The following is a 27131-nucleotide window of genomic DNA, read 5'->3' on the forward strand; positions in this document are numbered from 1 at the left end:
CCACCTGCAGGGGGCGTCACTTCACAAGCAGTGAAGCAGGTGCAGGTGTCTAACTTTCTTTCCCCCTCTGTCTTCCCCTCCTCTCTCCATTTCTCTTTGTCCTGTCCAACAGCAACGACACAAATAACAAGGGCAACAAAAGGGAATGAATAAATAAATAATTTAAAAAAAAAAAAGGAAAAGCAGCACCTAGATAAATGGCTAATGTTAGAGCACTGGGCAGAGGTGCCCAGCACTCTCTCTTTCTGACAGAGAGACAGAGAAAGAGACCACAACACTGATGCTTTCCTCTATGTGGTGGTGGCTGGGCTCAAACCTGGGTGGCGCATACGGCAAAGGAACGCACTGTCCAAGTGAACTATTTCACCAGTCCTGCCATCTGTATTTCTTTCTTTTTTTCCTTTGTGACTTAATAATGATTAACAAGACTGTAAGATAACAGGGATACAATTCCATACAGTTCCCACTACTAGAGTTCTGCGTCTCATCCCCATCCATTGTAAACTTGCCTATTCTTTACCTTTCTGGGAATTTGGACCAAAATTCTTTATGGGGTGTAGAAGGTGGGAGGCCTGTAATTGTTTCTCCACTGAACATAAGTATTGGCAGGTTGATCCATACCCCAACCTGTTTCTATCTTTTTCTAGTGGGCTAGGGTTCTGGAGAGGTGAGACACATTGAGGTCCTCTGTGCGGGGAAGTCAGGATGGCATCATGGTAGCAGCTGCAACTTGGTAGCTGAAAGATCAGTCAGTGTGGAATGAGTGGAGCCACACAAGCTCTTTGCCACTTGCTCCCTGCTGCCTCACCTCCACAGCCACTGTTCTCTTTGCTGGCAATGCCCTTTCTTCCTTTTTCAGTCTCCAAGCTCTGACTCATTTCTTCACTGCTTAGATGCACCCTTGTTCTAAGAAGCTTTCCTTGAAATTTCCCCAAAGAGTTCGTCTCTCATTAACTCCACAAGTCTTCTGCTCCCTGTGTGTGAGGCATGGTTCCGGGGGGCCTGGGAAGCGGGAGTGAACAGCACAAAGGGAGTTACTTCCCTCTTCAGTCTTTCAGCCTTCCCCTGGGCCTCCTGTCACCCACCTTGGCAGCACCACCTGAAGGCTCTGTGTTCCCTTTGCTCCTGGGCTGTATAGGCTGTATATGTAAGAACCTTGCCCCCCTTCATCTTGGGGCTCCAGCTCCCAGCTTCCACCTGATAAGAAGCAGAAGCAGGTCGCAACCAGGCACCCCACCCACCTCACTCCTCAGCACTGAAATCTATAGACCAGAGAGAAATGCAGGCCACCATTCACCAAGCCGCAGAGATCAGCTATGTGCATGCACCTTACACAACCCCCCCACACCAGCATGCTGTATACTGCAACCATGAACTTGTGCCGGGTAACCATGAGCTGGGGCTCAAAGCCAGCAGCCCTGCTGGCCAGGCTTCTCCCCTCAGCAGCCCCTTGGCCCTGTGGGTGTCTCTTCCCCAAGTCAGACTGTAGGAGCCTCCACATTTCTGAGCCTTGCTCAGCGCACCCCCATCCCCCCAGCACTGGCCTGGCTTCCTGGAATTTGTCCTCCTAATTGAAACCAAACACCGGGGCTCCTCAAGGGCTGTGCCCCAGAGGCCCTGGTGGGTTTCTCTTTCCCTCCCTCCCTCCTCCTTTTCCCAGCTGGGGGTGGGGTGTTCAGCCCTAGGCAGCATTTGGAGGAGGGGTGGAGACACTTCTGCACAGGGTGTGTGTGGGGTGAGAGGCCCACCCTGTGGCTGGGGTCTGAGTCAAGGCCGGCTCTTCTGCAGGCTGGAGACAGAAGGGCAAGAAAGCTTGGGGTGCCGAGGGAGGGTCTTCTATGCAGCTCAGGACAAGTCAGTTCCCTCAGCCAGCTGCCACATGCCTCAGCTGCATGGGGTGCAGGGAGCTGACCTCAGAGCATACTGGGGAGCAGGCAGCCAGATAAGGCACACAAGAGGCTCTGGAACCCCGAAGAAGCATACTTGCCAACACTCCACTCGGTGGAAGGCTCAGTGGAGGGTGGGGGTGGGTGGAAGGATGCAGTTAGAAAGGTCTCTCAGGGTCAGTGGATGTTTATTGAACAAAGGAATTCATTCTACTTTCAACAAACATTCCCTGAGTGTCCCCCCTGTACCAGCCCTGGGACACTGGAAGGGACAAGGCACTGCCCCTGAGGCCCTGGGTCTGGGTGATGACAGTGCAACCTGCTCAGGGATGTGACAGGGAAGAGGGCTGTGGGGGCCCCAGGAGGGTCTAAGGCAGGCCCAGGATGGGCCTGGGCAGGGATATCAGGGGTGGCTTCCCAGGGAAAGTGCTGGGTGACAGCTGAGCTGGTGGGCCTTCCTCACCTGGCTTTGTGTATAGTTGACTGTTCACTGGCACTTGTCACTGCACCCCAGCTGGATGCAGGGGTGGGGGGTGGGGTGGGCATCAGAGGTTCTGCCACTGTGCTGGAGAACAGAGAGTGAGTGATCACCTTCAGACCAAAGCTCTGCCCTCACCTGGGTCTCTAGCACCTACCTTTCTCAGAATCATCGCTCCCGCCATGTTGATTCTGACACTGGTGTTCACGTCCATGCTTCTTACAGCACTGGCCTGTGCTGCACGTAGTGTAAGCTTCAGTTGTGAACCATGTCTGCCAATGTGAATGTTCACAGAGCCGTGATTAAAAAAAAAAAAAAAAAAAAAAGTGAGGCGGGCGGTAGTGCAGCGGGTTAAGTGGGTTAAGCGTGGTGCAAAATGCAAGGACCAGCATAAGGATCCTGGTTTGAGTCCCCGGCTCCCCACCTGCAGGGGAGTCACTTCACAAGCGGTGAAGCAGGTCTGTAGGTGTCTGTCTTTCTCTCCCCTTCTCTGTCTTCCCCATCTCTCTCCATTTCTCTCTGTCCTACCTAAAATGATAATATTAATAACAATAATAATAACTACAACAACAATAAAAAACAACAAGGGTAACAAAAGGGAAAATAAATAAATTAATTTAAAAAACAATGGGGGGCTGGGTGGTGGCATACCTGGTTAAGTGCACATGTTATAATGCACAAAGATCAGGGTTCAAGCCCCTGTGTCCACCTGCAGGGGGAAAGTAGTGCTACAAACGTCTGTCTCTCTTCCTCTCTATCACCCCCTTCTCTCTTGATTTCTGGCTGTCTCTAACCAATATATAAATAAATATAAAAATATTAATTTTTTCCCCAACCACTGGAGTCCTAGGGCTTTGTGTCTTGGAGATTCTCCTGCTCATGGTGATTCTCCCCCCCCACCATACCTCCCAAGAGTGTGTGAGAGTCACAGGGAGGAGAGATACCACAGCACTGTCACACAGCTCCTTAATCTTCCCTTTCTGGATGCCGCTCCCATGGGGTGGGGGGAGGCTCCAACTCAGGTGAAGTGCAGGCTCTAGCTAGCTCCTGCCTTTCTCTAATAGCCGCATTTTCCACAGTAACAACAGGGCCAGAGAGGGAGCTTACTAGCTAGGGAGCATGCCTTACTATACATATACTGCCTCGGTTTGAACATAGGCGCCATGTGGAAGGTGCTGTGACCCTAGAGGAGGCTCTGGTGAGGTGATGTCTTTCCCTCTCTTTGCCTCTCTACCTGAATGGAAAAAAAAAATGGGGTGGGGTAGATAGCATAATAATTATGCAAAGTGAATCTCAAGGCTGAGACTCCAAAGTCCCAGGTTCAATCCCCCACACCACCATAAACCAGAGCTGAGCAGGGCTCTGGTAAAAAAATAAATAAATAAAAAATAAGAGTGGTTATCATAATGTAGAGTGCAGCTTTCGAGTTTGGGTACCTCCAAGGCAGGAAGTATTTATTTCTATTTCCTCTATTTCTTCGGCCCTTTCTCTGGTATTTAGGTAATAGATACGGCATGGAAGATATGACACAAAATATAAAGTATGGGGACCCAGAAGGCAGAGCAGTGGCTAGAGTTACAAGCATGAGGTCCTGGTTCTATCCCTGCCTCTGTCTCACATGAAACTCTCCCTCAAGATAATATATATTATCAGGAGCCAGGCGGCAGCACAGTGGGGTAAGTGCATGTGGCGCAAAGCACAAGGACTGGTGGAAAGATCCCGGTTCGAGCCCCTGACTCCCCACCAGCAGGGGAGTCGCTTCACAAGCGGTGAAGTAGGTCTGCAGGTGTCTCTCTTTCTCTCCCCCTCTCTGTCTTCCCTCCTCTCTCCATTTCTCTCTGTCCTATCCAACAACAACGACAACAATAATAACTACAACAATAAAAAACAACATGGGCAACAAAAAGGAATAAATAAATAAACATTAAAAAAAAGATAATATATATTAGCGCTCATCCATTCCACCCCGGTTCCATGGCTGCCAGTTCTTAGCAACATCACCCTGCCAGATATTCGTTGGGATGCGGCATCATCTAAGTTCATTTCCCACGTCTACGCTCGACCGGACCTGCCAATATACGTGGATATCTTCGCCCACCCTGTCCAACGCTTGACGTCTCGTCATCCAATCTGGTCCCCTACGCCTACACTGAACTTCTCTGTTCCAGACTCTTGGAAACAGAGCTGGCAGTCAGCTGAGGTAAAGAACAAACACCTCATCACAGACCCCTGCAAGTGTCAACCTGGCTTTGACCTAGCACGTTATGATTGGGCCCTCCTCAATCGCTATGGAACAGGCCATGGCCGGTGAGCCGCTATGTTCCATCGCTGGGGAGCCAGAGACGACCCGAACTGCCCCTGCGGCTACAGACAGACTATGACCCACATAGTCAACGACTGCCACCTCTCCAGATTCAAAGGAGGTCTTGAAACTTTACATCAGGCTCAACCTGACGCTGTTGACTGGCTACGGAAGAAGGGCAAACACTAGAAGAAGAAGAATCGCTCAATATATAATCTCCCTCAATAATATATAATCCTTAAAAACAAATAAATAAATAAATAGTGGTCCGGGAAGTGGTACAGTGAATAAAACATTGGACTCTCAAGCATGAGGTCCCTAGTTCAATCCCCACAGCACATGTACCTACCTCCTGCTATCTTTCTTATTAATAAATAGAATCTTTGGGTGGAGGGTATATAGCATAATGGTTATGCAAACAGACTCTCATGCCTGAGGCTCCAGAGTCCCAGGTTCAATCACCCGCACCACAATAAACCAGAGCTGAGCAGTGCTTTGGTTAAAAAAAAAAATAGGGGGTTGGTCGGTAGCGCAGCGGGTTAAGCACAGATGGCACAAAGCGCAAGGACCGGCATAAGGATCTCAGTTCTAGCCCCCGGCTCCCCCACCTGCAGGGGAGTCATTTCACAGGTGGTGAAGCAGGTCTGCAGGTGTCTATCTTTCTCTCCCCCTCTCTGTCTTCCACTCCTCTCTCCATTTCTCTGTCCTATCCAATAACAACAACATCAACAACAACAACAATAATAACAACAACAAAACAAGGGCAACAAAAGGGAAAATAAATACTAAAAAAAAAAATCAAAAATAAAAAAAATAGAATCTTTAATAAGTAAGTAAATGAATAGGGCAGGGGAAGTAGTATAATGGTTATGCAGACTCTTATGCCTGAGACTCTGAAATCCCAGGTTTAATCACCTGTACCCACCATAAGACAGAGCTCAGCAGAGCTCTAGTTAAAAAAAAAATAATAAAATAGGGGCCAGGCAGTAGCACAGCAGGTTAAGCGCACTTGGCACCAAGTGCAAGGATGGCATAAGGACCCTGGTTTGAGCCCCTGGCTCCCCACCTGCGGTGTGAGGGGGTCACTTCACAAGCTGTGAAGCAGGTCTGTGGGTGTCTCTCTGTGTCTCCCCTTCTCTGTCTCCCCCCTCCTCTCTCCATTTCTCTCTGTCCTATCCAACAACGACAGCAATAACAATAACAATAATAACAACAACAACAACATAGAGTAGAGCACCAAAGTAAAACCCCTGTGGTGAGGGGGAGGGTGGACATTCGGCTTCCCTTCCCAGGGGCAGAGGCGGGGGTGGGGTGGGGTGGGGGGGGTAGGGTGGTGGTGGTGGTGGTGGTGAGTGGCTGGGAGGGGACACAGTCCTTTGGTGGTGGTAATTATTTAAAAAAATAACAACACAACAATAAACAACAAGGGCAACAAAAGGGAAAAAATATGGCCTCCAGGAGCAGTGGATTCCTAGTGCAGGCACCGAGCCCCAGCAATAACCCTAGTGACAAAAGTAAATAAAATAAAAAATAAAATAAAACGAAAATACATAAATGTGTCCCCACTTGCAGGGGAGTCGCTTCACAAGCGGTAAAGCAGGTCTGCAGGTGTCTATCTTCCTCTCCCCCTTTCTGTCTTCCCCTCCTCTCTCCATTTCTCTCTGTCCTATCCAACAATGATGACATCAATAACAGTAATAACTACAACAATAAAACAACAAAGACAACAAAAGTGCATAAATAAACAAATATGTCATAAATAAACCTGGTTCTGCAACATAAATAAATTAAATCAAAGTTTTTAAAGGGGGTTATAAAGAACACTCTGGAAACAAAAGGCCTGTGATGTATGTCTGAAGCCAGATCACAAAACAAAACAAACAAAAACCTTTACTGATGTTTTATTGGCCATATTCAAATAATGTCACTATCCTGCTAATAGCTACAATTTGGATTTCAGTTATGTAGACAACTAAGGTCATGGTTCATTGCATAATCACTATAAAATAATCCTCCCAGTATTGATCTAGCTTATGGTTGTGTTGAGGATTGAACCTGAGGTCTTGAACCTCAGACATGAAAATCTTTTTTTAAGAAAAATTTTTGTGCATTGGATAATGACAGTTAGAAATCGAGAAAATAGGGAGAGATAGAGAGGGAGAAAGAAAGAGAGATACCTGTAACATTGCTTCACCACTTGCAAAGCTTTCCATCTGCAGGTAGGGATGGTGCTCGAACCTAGGTCCTCATGCTTTGTAGCAGTGTGCTCAACCCCCCCCATATAAGTCATTTGCATAATTGCTATACTGTCTTCCCAGCCCTGTTATTATTTATAAGCAAAAAAGTATCCTATTCAGGTTAAGTCTTCTATTTATTTTTTAATTAAAAATCAAATTGTATTTATTTATTTATTTATTTATTGGCTAGAGACAGCCAGAGATCAAGAGGGAAGGGGGAGATAAAGAGGGAGAGAGGGGGGGGTATGAGATAGCATAATGGTTATATAAAGAGACTTTCATGCCTGAGGCTCTGAGGTCTCAGATTCAATCCCCAGCACCACCATAAACCAGAGTTGTGCAGTGGTCTGGTAAGAGAAAGAAATTTCTCTTTTGTGGTCCAGGAGGTGGCACAGTGCATAAAACATTGGACTCTCAAGCATGAGGTCCTGAGTTCAATCCCCAGCAGCACATGTACCAGAGTGATGTTTAGTTTTTTTTAAAAAATTAATTTATTCCCTTTTGTTGTCCTTGTTTTTTATTGTTGTAGTTATTATCGTTGTTGTCGTTGTTAGATAGGACAGAGAGAAATGGAAAGAGGAAGGGAAGACAGAGAGGGGGAGAGAAAGATAGATGATACCTGCAAATCTGCTTCACTGCCTGTGGATCGACTCCCCTGCAGGTGGGGAGCCAGGGGCTCCAACCTGGATCCTTATGCCGGTCCTTGAGTTTTGCACCATGTGCGCTTAACCCGCTGTGCTACTGCCAGACTCTCTGATGTTTAGTTCTTTCTCTCTCTTTCTCATTAATAGAATCTTAAAAAAAGGGGGGGCAGGGGTAGATAGCATAATGGTTATGCAAAGAGCCTGCACCACCATAAGCCAGAGCTGAGCAGTGCTCTGGTTAAAAAAAAAAAAGGGGGGGGGAGTCCGGCAATAGTGCAGTGGTTAAGTGCAGGTGGCACAAAGCACAAGGACCTGCGGCATAAGCCTCCTGGCTCCCCACCTGCAGGGCAGTCACTTCACAAGTGGTGAAGCAGGTCTACAGGTGTCTTTCTCTCCCCTTCTCTGTCCCTCCTCTCTCCATTTCTTTCTGTCCTATCCAACAAAGAAGATATCAATAACAACAATAACTACAACAATAAAACAACAGGGGCAACAAAAAGGGAAAATGAATAAATAAATATTTTTTAAAGATTTTTTTTTTAAGGGGGTAGCAGGGAGAGAGAAAGAGACATCTGCAGCACTGCTTCACCACTCACAAAGCTCTCCCTCTGCAGGTGGGGACCGGGGGCTCAAACCTGGGTCCTTGCACATTGTAATGTGTACTCAACCAGGGGCACCACCACCTGGTTCTCAGGTTAAATCTTTAGTGGAAAAGACATGGCAGACAATATAGGGGAGTCTATGTCTATGTCTATATATATATTATATCCCCCAAAGATTTAATAATTTAGAGAATGGAGAACAGCTTCAGCATCTGAAGTGCTGGGCATAGGCCTGGGACCTCACTCCTCCCAGTCCAACGAGTGCTCTAGCACTGGGCAGCTTCTTGTAGTTTTGGATGGGACCAGTCAGGAGACAGGGACACTAGCTAGTCAATGGACGGGGAGTGATGGGTAAATGACGTAGATGAGAGACAGTAAGAAGGTAGATAGATCATCAGGACCTGGAGATTGACTGGAAGTGGGAAGTGAAGAATAACTACTGGCTAAGGGAGATTGCGTAATGGTCAGGCAAAATATATTCTTGAAGCTCCAAAGTTCCAGGTTCAATCTCTGCTACCGCCATAAGCCAGAACTGAACAGCACTGCTGTTGCTGCTACTGCTACTATGGACTAAGTGGTCCCCAAGTTTTTAGCCCATGGTGCCAGTTTCCTTGAAGAAGGGTACATAGGACGCAGGGGAAACGAGGCAGGTATGTTGAGGATAACATCAACCCTAGTACCTGCTGGCTTTTGGACTATATATTAGCAGGACCTCTTGATGGAAAGGAGCAGCAACAGCTAGAATAAACTGCTAGAGCTGATCAGTGGTGGTGAGCTCATTGGCATATGTGCTACTCAAGCAGCAGCTGGATCAACACCAGCCTGAAATGCTGTTGAATGATGCCTATGGGCATCCCAGGTGGACCAGGCCTGCTGACTGCTCAGACTAGACTATTCCTGGCTTTGAGGTTGGGCTCTTGTGCATGTGTGTGTGTGTGTGTGTGTGTGCACGTGTGTGTGATATACTTGTCATGTCTATAATCCAGGGTCTTGGCAGACTAAAGGAATTACTGCTTTTTAAAAATATTTAAAAAAATATTTATTTATTGACTTATTCCCTTTTGTTGCCCTTGCTGTTTTATTGTTGTAGTTATTATTGTTGTTATTGATGTCATTGTTTTTGGATAGGACAGAGAGAAATCAAGAGAGGAGAGGAAGAGAGAAAGACAGACACCTGCAGACCTGCTTCACCGCCTGTGAAGCTACTCCCCTGAAGGTGTAGAGCCAGGGCTCTAACTGGGATCCTTATGCCGGTCCTTGCACCTCGCCCCACGTGTGCTTAACCCGCTGTGCTACCACCTGACTCCCGAAGTAGTGCTTTTTAAGAGAGCTTGGCTTACAGCTGTAAGTGGGGGCAGGTTCAAGCATGATGGGTACATGGAGTGGGGGCAGACGCTCCATCCTAATAGGCCAGGGGGACCCCCCAGGCATGGTGGCTGCCTGAGTGTTGGTGGTGGGGATAGGGGCAAAGTTCCATCCCAGTGAGCCTGGGAGAACCCATATTATAACGGAAAAGGGAGTCTTGGGATCTTGCCAGCTTCCTCTCCTCCCAGTTTGATCTCTAGGAGACCCAGGCCTCAGCCCAAGGCCACAGAGCAGACCCTGACATCCTGAGGGGCTGTGTTCCTGTAGACTGGTACTGCTGTCTCAGATAGCAGGTGCCTTTGCTGTCTGTTACTCCCTGCTCCAAGACATGTTCTGTAACGCATGTGGAGAGGACTCCTGGTTCTGTTTAATTGGAAGGTTACAGTTGTAAGCCAAGCTCTTTTAAAAAGTTATGCAAAGCTTGGGATCCATGATTGCTCAACAAATTGTTTGGCTTCGTAGGTTAACTCTCTTTTCAATCACCAGGTTCCAGATGCCACCAGGATGCTGGCCAGGCTTCCCTGGATTGAAGACCCCACCAATGTGTCCTGGAGCTCTGCTTCCCCAGAGACCCACCCTACTAGGGAAAGAGAGAGGCAGACTGGGAGTGTGGACCGACCAGTCAACGCCCATGTTCAGCGGGGAAGCAATTACAGAAGCCAGACCTTCTACCTTCTACAACCCTCAACGACCCTGGGTCCATGCTCCCAGAGGGCTAGAGAATGGGAAAGCTATCAGGGGAGGGGGTGGGTTATGGAGATTGGGTGGTGGGAATTGTGTGGAGTTGTACCCCTCCTACCTTATGTTTTTGTTCATTAATCCTTTCTTAAATAAAAAATTTAAAAAAAGTTATGCAAAGAAAAGTCAGACAAGCCACCCCCACCCACAGTGGGTTGCTCCCCAAATTATACCACCCCCACCTACAGTGGATGCTCCCCAAATTACACAGCAGATGCCAGGGCTCCGGCAACAAGACCCAGCTTGATAGCTTTGTGGTAACCCCAGCCAGCATGGTTTCATTTTTATGGTTTAACTCTTCCTTGGTGATATATAGACTTTTCAGAGGCAGAAGCAATGGCATCCAGAACTTCTCCCTTAAAAAAAATTTTTTTTTTGAACTTGTGTAACACAAACCCAGGTTAATTAACCCTTTCGTTAGAATGCTGGGTCTGCCCTGGCTGGCGGCCGATGTAGGAAAAACTACTTGAGGAGGAAGAAGCAAAAACCATGAGGGTGCTATGTCAGCTCCACCCTACCTTGCCCTGGGACCCCTGCTTGGACCCTGACCCTTTGGGGGCTGCGGAGTCCCAAACAGTAACATCACAGACAAATGCCTCCTGGGCCTCCTCTGGGGTCCTTTTCTTTTGCTTTCTGTTTTAAACATATCAGCCTAAGGTATTCATTTAATGGGAGTTCCTGTATCTCCTCTCTGTTCACCACACATCTTTTTTTTTACTTTGCCTCCAGGTTATCACTGGGGCTCAGTGCCTGGCACTAGGAATCTACTGCTCCTGGCGGCTGTTTTTTTCCATTTTATTGGATAGGACAAAGAGAAATTGAGAGAGGGAGGGAGAGGAAGAGAGAGAGAAAGACACTTGTAGACCTGCTTCACCACTTGTGAAGCAGACCTGTTGCAGGTGAGGAGCTGGGGGCTTGAACCCAGATCCTTGTGCTTAGTATTTAAAAAAATTGTTTTAAATGTTTATTTATTCCCTTTTGTTGCCCCTGTTGTTTTATTGTTGTAGTTATTATTGTTGTTGTCATTGTTGGATAGGACAGAGAGAAATGGAGAGAGGAGGGGAAGACAGAGAGGGGCAGAGAAAGACAAACACCTGCACCTGCTTCAGGGCTTGTGAAGGGACTCCTCTACAGGTGGGGAGCTGGGGGCTTGAACTGGGATCCTTGCGTCTGTCCTTGTGCTTTGTGCCACCTGTGCTTAACCCACTGTGCTATAGCCTGACTCCCCCTTCTGCTTAACATTATGTACACTTAACTGGGTGCGCCACTGCCCAGCCTCCAAATCTTTTATTTCTATGCAGTACAGATTTGTTATTAAGAACTGCAGCTAGAAATTTTTAAAAAATATTTATTTATTTGATTTTTGTTGCCCTTGTTGTTCTTATTGTTGTTGTTGGATAGGACAGAGAGAAATGGAGAGAGGAGGGGAAGACAGAGAGGGGCAGAGAAAGACAAACACCTGCACCTGCTTCAGGGCTTGTGAAGGGACTCCTCTACAGGTGGGGAGCTGGGGGCTTGAACTGGGATCCTTGCGTCTGTCCTTGTGCTTTGTGCCACCTGTGCTTAACCCACTGTGCTATAGCCTGACTCCCCCTTCTGCTTAACATTATGTACACTTAACTGGGTGCGCCACTGCCCAGCCTCCAAATCTTTTATTTCTATGCAGTACAGATTTGTTATTAAGAACTGCAGCTAGAAATTTTTTAAAAATATTTATTTATTTGATTTTTGTTGCCCTTGTTGTTCTTATTGTTGTTGTTGGATAGGACAGAGAGAAATGGAGAGAGGAGGGGAAGACAGAGAGGGAGAGAGAAAGACAGACACCTGCAGACCTGCTTCACTGCCTGTGAAGTGACTCCCCTGCAGGTGGGGAGCTGGGGGCTCGAACCGGGATCCTTAGGCCGGTCCTTGCGCTTTGTGCCATGTGTGTTTAACCGGCTGAGCCCCCTGACTCCCATTAGAAGCTCACCTCTGACCCCTCCCATGCCTCATGTCCAGGTGGGGGAGGTAGTCAGGCATGTCCATCCTCACCAGATCTCTCTTTATCTTGCCTCCCACTTTTTTTTTTTGCTACCAAGGTTATTGCTCTTTACCCTCACAATTCCAGTGTTTCCTTGTGGACTTTTATTTAAGATAGACGTTGAGAGATAGAAAGGGAGAGATACCACAGCACTATGCTATCACTTTATAAGCTTTGCATGGTGCTCCCATGTGGGTAGTGAAGGAGCCGGAATCTACGTGGCTAAGTGGGCATTCTGAGCCATCCGCTGTACCCCCATCCGCTCACTGCATGTGTTATTTTTATTTTACCAGAGCACTGCTCAACTCTGGCCTAGAGTGGTGTTGGGGATTGAACCTGAAACCTTTAGTGTATCAAGCAGGAAAGTCTTTTTGCTTCACCACTATGCTAGCTCCCCAGGCCCACTGTGTCTTTCTCTAGCTACACAGATTTCCTCTAGTGTCACCTGTATCATTGCCATCTCTCTGGCCTCTCATCCAGATTAGTTTTTGCAGTGCTCAACTATACTTTGAAAAGTCCAGGCACATGCCCCACCCCCATTGTCTGAGGACTAGAGCACCAAGTACAGTACCTCCAAGGCATAGTGCCGAGACCTAATTCTTGCCCACTTCTGCACACCCCCTCCGTGTGTGTGTGTGTGTGTGTGTGTGTGTGTGTGTGTGTGTGTTCCCTGCTCTATCCATTCAATGTGCAAATATTTGTTAAGCCCTCACCATGTGCCAGGAACTGTGCTGGGCATGCAGGAAATAGCTGAGGCACAAATACCCAGAAACCTAGTGTGTTTTGTGAGCTCTGGGGTTCAGGGGCTCTGAGGAGGGGATCGGCATTGAGAGAGGGAATGGGCTGAGGCCAGCTCTCTCCTCACTGGTTTCCTGTTTACCATTAACAGCTGCCCATCCCGCCCAGTGTATAAACGCCAAAGAGAACCTTGGTATGTTTTCAGACCCGGCAGCTCAGCTACAAACGTGAGAAGCTTGGACTGGAAATTTGCCTTCAGCTGCCTTGAAAAACTGCACAAGAACCTTTTAATCTCTTCCTTCTTACCTCGTGCATCCCCCACCCCAATTTCTGCCTTCCCTTCTCCCCTTGGAGGAAGCAATAGAAGTTTTTGTTTGCCTGTAGGGGGAAACATAACTGTGTGTGTGTGTGTGTGTGTGTGTGTGTGTGTGTGTGTGTGTGAGTGTGTAGGGGGGCTCATTATTTTTTTCTTCTATTAAGCATCAAGACATAGCAATCTGCTTGCAGATTCTGTACGTGCATAATTAATAAAACCTCGTTATTTATTTATCAAGAGGCACACGAAGATCCCGAGAATTAAGGCTATCCGCATTATATATGAAAAGAGGGAGAGGAAGGCAAGTACTTTTCGAACCTCAGATCCTTGCAGAGAAGTGAAATCTCTTAATATACAATGGATATAAAAGGCACTTACTCCTCTTCCAAGCAGTGCTCAGGAGGCAGCAGAAAGCAAGAAACCTAGTAGAGGGGCTTCATCAAAAAAAAAAAAAAAAAGAAAGAAAGGACTGGGACCAACTCCCATTGGGGCATGGGGGGGGCCCTGGCAGAACTGGAGGCACGGTGGAGGGCAGAGCTTTCCAAAGGGAGGGAGTGTGTGTGTGTGTGTGTGTGTGTGTGTGTGTGTGTGTGTGTCAGGATTCCCAGAAGGGGGGAAGAAGAGGAGGATCACCCCACTGAGCACCACAACACCCACCCTAATGCAAGGGGTTCTTGGTTTAAGGACAGCCCCTCCTTTCTCTGGTTTCTTGCAAGGCAGGTAATGTTAACTAGGAGGGCGCATGGTGTCTGTCTGTCTGTGGGGGGACTTCAGAGGTTCTCACTGCCAGCTGTGTCTTTGGCCCCCAGCATCCACAACCCAAGTTATTATATAACATACCCGCAGGCAGGCGGGCACAGGCAGGGGTCAGGGCCTCGCAGGCTTCTCCACTTGGGGTGGACCTTCCCTCTGCGCGCTCTCTCCCTCCTTCCTTATTTATTTATTCTAAGACCTGCTTTAAAACAGAAAACAGGCTTGCACAGGAACCTGCTCCCCCCATGAAAGGGGTGGCTTGGAGGGATTTTTTCCTTTTTTTTCTAACCCCTATTCCTCCTCCCAGTGCAAGCAACTCGTGCAGCAGCGGAGCGCGCGGCCTCCCTTCCCTTTCCTGGAGCGGTGGGCTAGGGTGTGGGGGGGTGGTTTGGGCAGCAGCCCCCGCAGGGTTACCCGGGCGCGTGCAGGGAAACGTCTCAGCAATTCCAGCGCCCAAGCGGAGCGCGCGGGGGGGGGGGGGGGGGGGGTGGGGGGGGGGAGGGGGGGAGGCGCGCCGCGCGGGGCACCTTGAAACCGCCGGCGGCCGCGCGCTGATTGGTCGAGCCGCCGCCTCGGCGTTCCAGCCAGGCGCCCCTCCCCCCGCGCCGTCCACCCCGGAAGGAATTTCCTCCTCTGGCGGCCGCTATTGTTGTCCGCCTTCGCTGTTTGGGTCGGATCGCGTAACCATAGTATCCAAACTGTGCCTGCGCGGGGCGGGGGTGGGGGTGACAGCCTGGGACCCGTGCGCCCCCAGCACCCCCAGTCCCCACAAATCCACCCCCCCACTTTCTCTTTCTTTCTTTCTTCTTCTTTTTTTTTGCAACCAACTTATCATGACTTCATCGGACTCCGGGGAGCTGGGGAGGGGGATGGGGTGCACGGGGGGCTGGGGGGGCGCTGGCCCGCTGCTGGCGGCCTTTACTCCGAGATGTTTTTAATATTTTTTTAAAGCCTGCTTTGTGGGTTGGGGTAGTGATGTTTCAAGCCGTCCTTCTCGCCCCTTAACCCCCCACCCAATACTAAGCGTTGGGTCAAACTTGTATGGGGCTTTTCCCTTCGTCTCCCCCACCCCCCGCCCGGGCTTTGCTGCTCCCAGCAAGGGGTGGGGGGCATAGCACCCCAGGGACACCCCCTCAAAAAGACACACACACACAAAAAACCAAACTACAAGCCGATCCCTGTGCCCCAGCGGGTGCACGGCTGGGCTGGAGCTGGTGAAAGGCCAGGCTGACGGTGCAGCGCGGAGCTTTGCACCCAGGGACCCAGCCCGCCGCCCCGGGGTGCTTCCAGAGAGGCTGGGGGACCCCATGGCAGTGGACCCGAGATGCGGGGTGGATGCCCGCCAAAAAGTCAGGGGATGGCAGTGTCGGAGGGATGAGGGAGAGCGGCTGACAGGTCCCCTTAGACTTACCCCCTGGGACTGCCGGGTCCCAGCGAGGAGCCTGAGCACAGTACCTACACCCCCACTCATGCAAAAAAAAAAAAAAAAAAAAAAGGCATCCTCCCCATGGCACCCCCACCCCACCAGCCGGGTTCCTGTGCCCCGGGCGGGCTGCAGGCGGCGCGGGAGCCCCCGGGGCAGGGGGCGGCGTGTTTTTTTTTTTGGGGGGGGGAGGTGAGGTGGAGAGGGCCCTCAAACCTTCCCAGAACTCGCGTATTCTCCGGGCGCCCGGGGGGCGGGGGAGCCGCGGCCGCCAAGCTGGGGCAAGACTGCGCCCTAGGGGCCGGTCCCGGGCGTGCAGGGTCCTGAGCTCCGAGTCTCTTCTTGCTCCCGGGCCTGGGGAGGTGTGTGTGTGGGGGGGCTGCCCTGACTCCCCTCCCCACCCCTTCCCGGGGCGAGGGGCGACTGGCGGTGACAAGCCCGAGGAGGCCTTCCTAGCGCCCCGTTCTGGGGGGGTCCAGGGGTGTGTGGTTGATGGTGCTTTTTAAAAAAATTTGCTCTGGAATTGAAAACTTTGGCGGGCAGTTGTGTGTGTGTGTCTCTGTGTGTGTGTGTCCTGCAGGATGGCAGACATTGACTTGATACCTTTCAGATCCATGTGTCTTAAGTTCCCTTAAGGTGCTTCTGGGGACACTGGGGGGAGGAGGAGCGACTAGCTGGGGGACTTGGATCTTGAACCCAGCTCCCTCCCCCAGTTCCTACCCACAAGAGGGTTTGCTGTGGTGGCTGTTTTGGATTTACCAGGGCCTTTTCCATCGCTGACCTCAATGGCTCCTTGTCAGAGGCATGATCAAAATGTTACAAGTGAGCGATCAGAGAGAGAGAGCGCAAGCTTGTCTTTCAGCCTAACTCTCTGCCTTGGGGACTGGGGGTGCGCTGAGTGAGTCAGGGGCTCGCCGGTTGTGTGGCTGCTCCATCCCCTTCAGACCAGGGTAGACCTGGCTGTTGCATGGGGTGGGGGGGGGGCTACATTTATGTCATCTCGGGCCTCAGTTTCCCCCACCCTTAATCTCAGGGGAGAAGGGGGGCAGAAGAAGGCACCTTGCACCTCCAGTGGTTGGTGACAGGGTCCTGCCCCACCTCCTCTTTTGTCCCTCTGTTCTTCCTCTCTCCCTGTCGGCTCCAGTGGGGTCTGCTGGTTTGGCTCCTTCCACCCTCTCCCCTCCTCCCTCCCTGCAGGGCTTCTGCGGCTGCCCCTCCCCTCGCTCCCCTCGCTCCTGGCAGGCGCTGGCGGACTGCAGGAGGGAGGGTGGGCAAGGAGCCAGCAGAGCGGCAAGTCAGCCCCTTGGGAAGAAGGGGGGGGGCTGTCAGAGGCTGCAGCTCTGCAGGGTCTCGGGGGTTATTTGTGTCCAAGGTAACTGGTGTCCGAGCTGGCTGCTCGCCTCCCTCCTCTCTCCCTGGAGACCGGGGAGCCCGCTGGGAGACATTCTGACTCCTCCCTCTCCTGCAGCCCACGAACAATCAGGCACCAAGTCTGGTCCTTTCTCCCCTTCAATTTCTTTCCAGTCTTCCCCCTTCTCCTCAGCCCTCAGCCACCACCCAAATCTGCCCAGGTTTCCAGGGGGCTCTAGACTAGCCGCTCTGAGCCAAACAGCTCCTCCTCCACACTGTTCCCCTCACCCAGCCTGCAGAACCAAACTACACCTTGCTCCCTCCTTCAACCCCTGCTTTTCTGTGGTCAGTCTAGGCTCCAGGGTCTGCCACCTCCCCACCTCCTTTAGGGCTTCTCTATCACACCCTTTGTGTCCCAGTGACACTGCATGTGACTTCCTGAGCCAGATCTGGGGGAGCCTAAAATGAAGTAGGGTAACCTCTGCAGAGTCCCCAGACCAGGGAGAAGACAGCTGGTGTGGGCATCTAATAACTGGTGGCAGAATGGGGGCTTAAGAGGATCCTTACTTGGCCTGTTGAGGAATCAGGGCAGGCTTCCTGAAGGAGGTGATGCTTGTACTGAGTGCATGGGTCAGGGACATGGAACCAAATGGGGAAGATCATCCAGGGACAGCAAAGAGGCAGAAGTGATGAGAGAGCTTCCTGTCGCCTGATGGGAGCAGGAAGACAGTGTAGCTCAAGTAGCAGGGCAGTGGGGAGAGGGGGGCTGTAGAGGGAGCCAGATGGAGAAAGTCCAGAGATGCTTCTGAGCCCTGAGCTGAAACTTCAGGTTGGGGACATCTCTTTCTGCAGTTGGGCCTAGGGAATACAGAAGCGACAGGTTTATTTGTTCTAATGACTTTTATTTATAGTTTTAAATATTTATGAGGAAGAGGCAGGGAGGGAGAGAGAGAACCAGGACGTCACTAGCACAGGCAGTGCCTAGGATCGCACTCAGATCCTCATGTTTGAAAGCCCAGTACTTTACTCCCTGGGCCACTTCGCAGACCACAGGAGCAACCGTTTATTTCCTTAAGCTACTTTTCCCCACTGCCTCCTTCAGAAGGGAGCTGCAGGGGCTGAAGGGAAAAGCAGATTCGGTTCTTGCCATCAAGGAGTTTGTAGACTGAGGGAGGTGAAGAGTAAACTGGGTGTGGCTGGAGAAATAGCTCACTCGGCCATGTGTGCAGCCCAGGTCTGAGCCTGGCCCCCACGGCACTGAAGGAAGCTTTGGTGCTGTGGTCTCTCTCTCTGTCTCTCTTCCCATCCCTATCCTTGTGTCTATCTCTGTCTCTAAAAACTAAACAGACACAGGGTCAAAGCAGAGTGAGGAAGTTGAGAGCTTTCTTTCATTTATTTATTTATTCCCTTTTGTTGCCCTTGTTGTTTTATTGTTGTCGTCATTATTGAATAGGACAGAGAGAAATGCAGAGAGGAGGGGAAGACAGAGAGGGGGAGAGAAAGACACCTGTAGACCTGCTTCACCGCCTGTGAAGCTACTCCCCTGCAGGTGGGGAGCTGGTCCTTGCGCTTTGCACCACGGGCGCTTAACCCGCTGCGCTACCACCCAAATTCCTTTCTTTTTTAAAAAATTTTTATTTATTTTTAAATTTTAAATTTTATTTTATTTTTAATATTTATTTCCTTTTTGTTGCCCTTGTTGTTTTTATTGTTGTCGTAGTTATTATTGTTGTTGATATCATCATGGTTGGATAGGATAGAGAGAAATGGAGAGAGGAGGGGAAGACAGAGGGGGAGAGAAAGATAGACACCTGCAGACCTGCTTCACCGCCTGGCCTGTGAAGTGACTCCCCTGAAGGTGGGGAGCTGGGGGCTCAAACTGGGATCCTGAAGTCCTTTTGCTTTGCGCCACGTGCGCTTAACCCGTTGCGCTACCGCCTGACTCCCTTAAATTTTATTTTTAAAAATATTTTTAAAAATTTATTATTGGATAGAGACAGAGAGAAATTGAGAGGAGTGGAGGAGGTAGAGAGGGAGAGGAAGACAGAGAGACACCTGCAGCCCTGCTTTACCACTTGTGAAGCTTTCCCCCTACAGGTGGGGACAAGGGGCTTGAACCTGGGGCCTTGCTCACTGTAGTGTGTGCACTTAACCAGGTGTGCCACTGCCTGGCCCCTCTTTCTTTTTAAAAAAATATTTTTATTATGCTATTTTATATATTTTTACTTTTTAAAAATTATCTTTATTTACTTATTGAATAGAGACAGCCAGAAATTGAGAGAAAGGAGTTGGGCAGCGGGTTAGGCTCAGGTGGCGCAAAACTCAAGGACAGGCCCCCAGCTCCCCACCTGCAGGGGAGTCACTTCACAAGTGGTGAAGCAGGTCTGTAGGTGTCTATCTTTCTCTTCCTCTCCCCCTCTGTCTTCCCCTCCTCTCTCCATTTTTCTCTGAGAACGACATTAATAACAACAACAATAATAACTACAAGAATAAAATAAGGGCAACAAAAGGAAATAAATTTAAAAAAAAATCTAAAAAAAAAGAAATTGAGGAAAGAGGGTAAGAGAGAGAGAGAGAGAGAGAGAGACAGAGACAGAGACAGAGACACAGCTGCAGCCCTGCTTCACCACTTGCAAAACTTTCCCTCTACAGGTGGGGACCAGGGGCTCAAACCTGGGTGTTTGTGCACTGTAATGTGCACTCAATGAGGTGTGCCACCACCCAGCTGCATTTGAGAGCTTTCTGCAACATATAGCCAGTGGCACTGTCACTGCCCACTTTGCCCCCCTTTGGTGGTGGCTGGACACCGGCAGTGCAAGGCTCTCTCCTCCGTGGATGGATCTGTGGCCGTGCTCTACCCACCCCCATCCCAGTTCTGCAGCTCAACTCATCCTCTCACCTCCTGACACTTCTTCCACCCTAGTCAGTGAGGTTATTTGCAGTTCTCCAAATACACTGGGCTACTTCCAACCATCAGAACTGTACCCATATACTTTCTGTTTTATGTAGGCTTTCTTTAGGCAACTGTGGGCTTTTTTCAAGCTACCATTCAGTGCTGAGGAGGTAGCTTAGTGGTAGAGAGACCCTGGCTCCCATTTCTGGCAACACACACACACACACACACACACACACACACACACACAAATCAATAAATAAAGAAGAAAGAAAAGAAAAAGAGGGAAAGAAGGCCTGGGATTCAGCTCACCCAGGAGGGCCCTTATCTTACTGTGTGCACCAAACCATTGTCTCGAACCCTGAAATAACACCACATTAAGGGAATCTCTCTCTCTCTTCCTCTTTCTTTTTCTCTTATTTATCTCTCTTTCCCTCTCTTTCTTTTTTCTTTCCTTTTTCTTTCTTTTTTTTTTTTATTATCTTTACCTACTGGATAGAGACAGCCAAAAATTGAGAGGAGGGGGAAGATAGATAGACACCTGCAGCACTGCTTCACCACTTGCAAAGCTTTCCCCCTTGCAGGTGGAGACCACTGGAGGCTCGAAAACAGGCTCTTGCACATTGTAATTTGTGCACTCATCACCCGCCCCCAAAGAGCCAGCAAAGTATCAGGATCACGGGTCTGTTTTGCCATGCACTTGACCCAGGTTCCAGCCTGGCCCCCACTGCACTGGAGGAAGCTTTAGTTCTGTGGCGACTTTCTTTGTCTCTGTTTCTCTATCTGAAAGAAAAGAAAAAGAACTGGTCCAGAATAGTGAAATCCTGGTGCTGAAAGAAAGAAAAAAAAAAAAAGCAAGAGAAAAAGAAAGTAAAAAAAAAATATATCAACCTCAGGGGAGTCGGGGCGGTAGCACAACAGGTTAAGCGCATGTGGCGCAAAGCAAGGACCAGCGTAAGGATCCTGGTCCGAGCCCCCAGCTCCTCACCTGCAGGGGAGTCGCTTCATAGGCGATGAAGCAGGTCTGCAGGTGTCTGTCTTTCTCTCCCCCTTTGTCTGCCCCTCCTCTCTCCATTTCTCTCTGTCCTATTCAACAACAACAACAATAATAACTACAACAATAAAAACAACAAGGACAGCAAAAGGGAAAATAAATATTAAAAAAAAATCAACCTCAGATTGATGGAACAACACATGAGACTGAGACTCCAGTGTGTGTGGGGGGAGATAATAAGAAGGAAAAGATGTCATTCTCTCCTTGATCTCCACAGCTGGGCTGTTTATTCTTTGAGTTTCCGCTGCCCCTTGTGCCTCAGTGTCATCTTGTGTCACAGAACCTTTCCCACTACAGTTTAGTAGCCTGCAGCCTCTAACTCTAACTTTCTCCGGGCTTTCTGCAATCTTGCACACCTGGTCACAGAGTAGATGCTCAATTAAATGTTTGTTGTTAAGGATTGTGTATGAGTAGCTTGTGAATCATAGTAGTAACAGACACTTAACCATCTGCCAGCTGTGTGCCAGACACTGCAAGTCAATTGCCATACATTACCCTGCCACCCCCCACCTGTGCCTCTAGTTTTTATTTTACATGAAAGAGCAAACCAGAATGCCGCCCCAACATATGGGCTTGTGGAGAGTGAGCTTGAAGGTCCAGCACATCATCTCAGGCTGCACATGTTGCTTTTCTTTCTTTCTTTCTTTCCTTCTTTCTTTCTTTCTCTCTCTTTCTTTCTTTCTCTTTCTTTTTAAATATTTATTTATTCCCTTTTGTTGCCCTTGTTGTTTTAGTATTGTAGTTATTATTGTCATTGTTGGATAGGACAGAGAAATGGAGAGAAGAGGGGAAGACAGAGAGGGGGAGAGAAAGATAGACACCTGCAGACCTGCTTCACTGCCTGTGAAGCGACTCCCCTGTAGGTGGGGAGCTGGAGGCTCAAACTGGGATCCTTAGGCCAGTCCTTGAGCTTTGCGCCACCTGCGCTTAATCCACTGCACTACCGCCCAACTCCCGACTCTGACAACATTGTCATGTTGACAGGATCCCATTTTGTAGATGCAGAAAACTGACTCCAAGAGGCAGTGACTGCAAAAGAGACAAAGATGTTTGTCTGCACTCATGGGCTTCCTTGAAGTTAAGATCTGTCCATGCCAATTGCATCTCAGTCTATAAAAAGAAACCAAGGCTTGAAACTGTGGAAGAGTTAGGGACTCTTAGGGACTAGAAGGTGAGGCCACACCATTCATCTTTCTCTTTCCATCTCTCCACCCTCAGTCTCCTCCCCAGAGTTTTCCTCTCCATGAGTTCCTCCTCCAATGAATTCCACTTTTTTTTAAAATTAAATTAATTAACTGATAGAAGCAGAGAGAAACTGAGCAGGAAGAAGCAGAGAGAAAGAGAAACATCTGCTCCCCAACTTGTAAAGCTTCCCATCTGCAGGGAGGCTTGAACCCAAGTCCTTGCACACTGAAATGTGTGCCTCCCCTGGGGTGTGTCACTGCCCAGCCCTTTGAATTCTGTGTGTGGTCCTTTACCTTTGTAAAAGGTGCAGAGTAGTGGTCCAGGAGGTGGCACAGTGGACACAACACTGGCCTCTCAAACATGAGGCCCTGAGTTCAGTCCCCAGCAGCACATGTACCAGAGTGATATCTGGTTCTTTCTCTCTCTCCTTCTATCCTTCTCATTAATAAATAAATAAAATCTTTAAAAAAATATGGAGTGAACTTAGGTTCCAGAAGCCTGCTCTTTATCATGTATTTATTTATTTTTCCCGCCAGAGTTGTTGCTGGGATTCAGTATGTGCAGAATAAATTCACTGCTCGGGGTGTCCCCATTTTTTTTCTTTCTTATAGAGACAGAGAAAAATAGAGACGAATGAAACAGACAGACAGACAGACTTGCAGCACTGTTCTATTGCTTGTGAAGCCCCTACCCACAGGTGGGGGGACTTGGGTTTTGAACCTGGGTCCTTGGCATAGTAATGTGTGCACTCTACCCGATGCTCCACTGTCCGGACTCTTGTCTTTCATTCTACTCCTCACTCAGTGCTGGGTGTGGAAGCTCTCTCTTTGTTGCTTTCAGTTGCTGGGTGGTTTCCTGCAGACATATCCGCCACCCATGAAATCTCCCAGAATTTCTTCCTCTCACTGATAATTCCCTGACACTACATCCGCTTCCTACTCTTTCTCTCTCTTGTGACACTCTCTCATATGAAATAGATGCAGATAGGGGCCAGACGCTGATGCACCTGGCTGAGTGCCCAAATTCTGATGCGCAAGGACCCAGGTTCAAGCCCCCACCCCCACCTGGAAGGGGATAACTTCACAAGTGGTGAAGCAGTGCTGCAGGTGTCTCTCTGTCTCCCTCTTTTTCTCTCCCACTCAATTTTTGGCTTTCTCTATCCAATAAATATATAATTTTTCCTTTTGTTGCCCTTATTTATTTTTGTTGTAGTTATTATTTTTGTTGTTATTAATGTCGTCATCTTTGGGTAGGACAGAAAGAAATGGAGAGAGGAGGGGAAGACAGAGAAGGGGAAAGACAGACAGACACCTGCAGACCTTCTTTACCGCTTGTGAAGCGACTCCCCTGCAGGTACGGAGCCGGGGGCTTCTTTTCTCTGGTCCTTGCGCTTCGCACCACCTGCGCTTAACCCGCTGTGCTATCATTCCTCCAATAAATAATTCTTAAGAACTCATAAAAAATGAAATAAATACAAATAAATATTTAAAAAAATGTCTGGCCAGTGAGATCAGCTCAGCTGATATGGTGCCTGCTTGACCATGCCCGTGACCTGGGTCCCAGCCTCTCGGTATGCTGTATGGGGGACCTTCAGTGTTGTGCTTTGCTCTCTATGGGAAAGGTCAGTCTGGAATGGTGAAGTCCTGGTGACAACAAAATTATAGAATTTTTTAAAAGATTTTATTTATTTATTAATGAGAAAGATAGGAGGAGAGAGAAAGAACCAGACATCGCTCTGGCACATGTGCTGCCGGGGACCGAACTCAGGACCTCATGCTTGAGAGTCCAAAGCCTTATTACTGCACCACCTCCCGGGTCACAATAATAGAAATTTAAAAAGATGACAATTATTATTACTGCTATTGGCAAACGCTAGAAGAAGAAGAATTACTGCTACCATGGTTTTTGCTGGGGCTTCATGCATGTGCCATCCCACTGCTCCTGGTAGAGGGTGAAAGACAGGGAGAGAGAGAGGCAAAAAGAGAGAGGTAGAGAGAGAGAGAGAGAGAGAGAGAGAGAGGAGAGACACTACAGCACTGCTCCACCACTTGCAAAGCTTTCCCCAGCAGGTGTTCCCATGTGGTGGCTAAGGGCTCAAACCTGGGATCTTGACCATGGTAATTCATGTAAGTGCTCTGTTCTACCAGGCAAACTATCTCCTGGCTCCCTAAGAATGTTTCTTCTTCATGTTGGGTGACTAAGCCACTGTGTAATCCACTGGCAATGCACAAGACTTCCCAGATCTCTGCATGCCTGCCAGCACTGGGTATTAGCCGCCTCCTGTTTTTTTGCCAACATGGTGGTCATAGAGTGTTAACATCTTCACTTGTTTTTAGGATTATTTTTATTTTTATTTTATTTTATTTTATTTTACCAGTGAACTTATCAGCTCTGGCTTAGGTTGGTGCAGGGGATTGAACCTGGGATTTTGGAGCCTCAGGTAAGAGGGTCTCTTTATATAATCATTATGCTATCTATCCCTGCCCTGTTTTAAGGCTCATTATCAGTCACAAGCAGCTCTCACCTGCTTGCCATCCAGGCTGCTTTCCGTGAAGTGCTTGCCATGTACTCTGTATATTTTTTTCTGCTGGTTTTTCTGGTCTGCTTTTTGGGCTAAGATGCTCCATAGTTCCTCACAGGACAGCCCGTGGACACAGAGCCCATCTCTCCTTCAGGGAGAAGGAGGGCCAGCTGGATGGAAAGACCTGAACTCTAGCAAATGAGCCCTTCAGCCCCTGGTGACAGTGTCACATGAACTGCTCTCACCTCCTCAACCTTCCTGGAACGCTTTGCCCTGCTTTGGGCCAATGGCTCAGGCTGTCCTGCTTCTAAGGCCTTAGTGAGTGTGTTAGGGAGGCTGAGGGGGACAGAACAGAGTCATCTGAAAGGATAGATGAAATAATTCTCATCTTGCAGGTTCTGGAATAGGGGAGGCCAACCCCCACACATTGCATCAGCCTTCAGGGGGAAACCTTTTCTTTCTTTTTCTTTTTTAAAAGATGTTTATTTATTTATTTATTATTGAATTGAGACAGAGAGAAATTGAGAGTGGAGGGGGAGGTAGAGAGGGAGAGAAACAGAGAGATTCCTGCAGCCCTGCTTCACTACTTGTGAAGCTTTTCCCCTGCAGGTAGGGACCAGGAACTTGAACCTGGGTTCTTGCACACTGTAATGTGAGCACTTGACCAGGTGCATCCCCACCTGGCTCCTGCAGGGAGACCCTTTGCTTATGCCCGGACACCTTGAGTGCAGAAATGGAATCCGTAATCAAATTTTCCCAAGATGAAAAGCCCAGGTCCAGATAACTTTACTAACAAACTATAAGACATTCAAAGAAGAAATGACACCAATTCTCCTCAAACTCTTCCAGAAAGTTGAAGAGGGGAGAAATCACTCCCAAACATATTCTATGAGGCTAACATTAATCTGATCCCAAAGCAGGAAAAGACTGTACCAAAAAAAAAAAAAAGAAAACTATAGACCTATATTCCTGATGAACACTGATGCAAAGACCCTCATTTTGTCATCAGACAACATCTTGACAAATTGCATCCAACAACATAAAAGGAGAATAATTCACCAAGACCTAGTGGGATTCATCCCTCAGAAACTGAGATAGTTCAACATCCACAAGTCAATCAATGTAAAACACGCTATCAACAAAAAGAAAGATTAAAATCACATGGTCATATCCATTGATGCTGAAAAGGCATTTGACAAGATCCAACATCCATTTATGATAAAGACCCATGGGGGGCAGGTGGTGGCACATCTGGTTGAGTGCACATGTTATAATTCTCAAGGACCCGGGTTCAAACCCCTGGTCTCCATTTGCAGGGAGAAAGTCTTGCTAGTGGAAAAGTCCTGCTGCAGGTGTCCCCCCTTTTTTTTCTTTACCAGATAACTGCTGTGCTCTGACTTATGGTGTTATAGGGAACAAACACCTCATCACAGACCCCTGCAAGCGTCAACCCGGCTTTGCCCTAGCACGTTATGATTGGGCCCTCCTCAATCGCTATCAAACAGGCCATGGCCGGTGCGCCGCTATGTTCCATCGCTGGGGAGCCAGAGACGACCCGAACTGCCCCTGCGGCTCCAGACAGACTATGACCCACATAGTCAGCGACTGCCACCTCTCCAGATTCAAAGGAGGTCTTGAAACTTTACATCAGGCTCAACCTGACGCTGTTGACTGGCTACGGAAGAAGGGCAAACGCTAGAAGAAGAAGGGACTCTGGAGCCTCAGGCGTAATAGTTTCTTGGCATAACCGCTATGCTATCTATCCCCGCCAGGTGTCTCCCTTTCTATCTCCCCTTATCCTCATTCTCTTGATTTCTGACAGTCTCTAGCCAATAAATAAAGATTAAAAAAAAAAAAAAGAACACGGCACTATAAAGACCCATCAGAAATTGGGAGTAGAGGGAAAAGCCCCCTATTTAACACAGGCCATATATGGTGGCTAGGTGGTAGTGCGCCTGGTTGAGCCCACACATTACCAAGCACAAGGACCGGGGTTCAAGCCCCCAACCCCTACCTGGAGGGGAGAAGCTTCATGAGCAGTGAAGCAGAGCTGCAGGTGTCCCTCTTTCTCTCCCGCCCTCTATCTATCTATCTCTCCATCTCCCCTCAATCTCTGTCCTATAAAATAAAAAATAATGGCATTAAAAAAATAAAGACCATAGCTGACAAACCCAGAGGTGACATCATTCTAAAATTTGAAACTAGGTGAGTATGTTCACTATTACCATTATTGTCCAGCATATTACCATCATTACCCAGCATAGGAGGCCTCGCCACTGTAATCAGGCAAGAAATTAAATATCAAAATGAATGTATGTTGGAAAGGAAGTACTCAGACTGCTGGAGGCTGCTCAGGACTGAGTTTTGGGCCAGGGCTCCTGGGAACAACTCAGTTTAACTGACACAAATGTGGCTGTTGGGGGCTGGATGGTGGCACATGTGGTTGAACACAGTTGTTACCATGCACAAGGACTCAGGTTCAAGTCCCTGGTTCCCACTTGCGGGGGGGGGGGGGGGGGCGCTTCCTGAGTGGTGAAGCAGGGCTACAGGTGTCTCTCTTTCTGTCTTCCTTTTTATCTCCTCCTTCCCTCTCAATTTTTCTCTGTCTCTATAAAACAAACTCCAA

General features: G+C 48.7%; 1 long non-coding RNA gene across 2 annotated transcripts; it reads right to left on the minus strand.

The window, feature by feature from the left end:
• Window positions 1-205: 205 nt before the first annotated feature.
• LOC132542546 (uncharacterized) lies at window positions 206-26574 on the minus strand. Of its 2 annotated transcripts, XR_009553547.1 has the most exons (4): window positions 26520-26574; window positions 2522-2636; window positions 2350-2451; window positions 206-1197 (listed from the first exon to the last, which is right to left on the minus strand). It is a non-coding gene; the product is annotated as an uncharacterized LOC132542546 (long non-coding RNA). The 2 variants fall into 2 exon arrangements; XR_009553546.1 differs by lacking the exon at window positions 206-1197 and having other exon boundaries at window positions 2101-2451.
• Between the last annotated feature and the right edge of the window lie 557 nt (window positions 26575-27131).

This window comes from Erinaceus europaeus, chromosome 13 (genome assembly GCF_950295315.1).
Source record: "Erinaceus europaeus chromosome 13, mEriEur2.1, whole genome shotgun sequence".
Lineage (NCBI taxonomy): Eukaryota > Metazoa > Chordata > Mammalia > Eulipotyphla > Erinaceidae > Erinaceus > Erinaceus europaeus.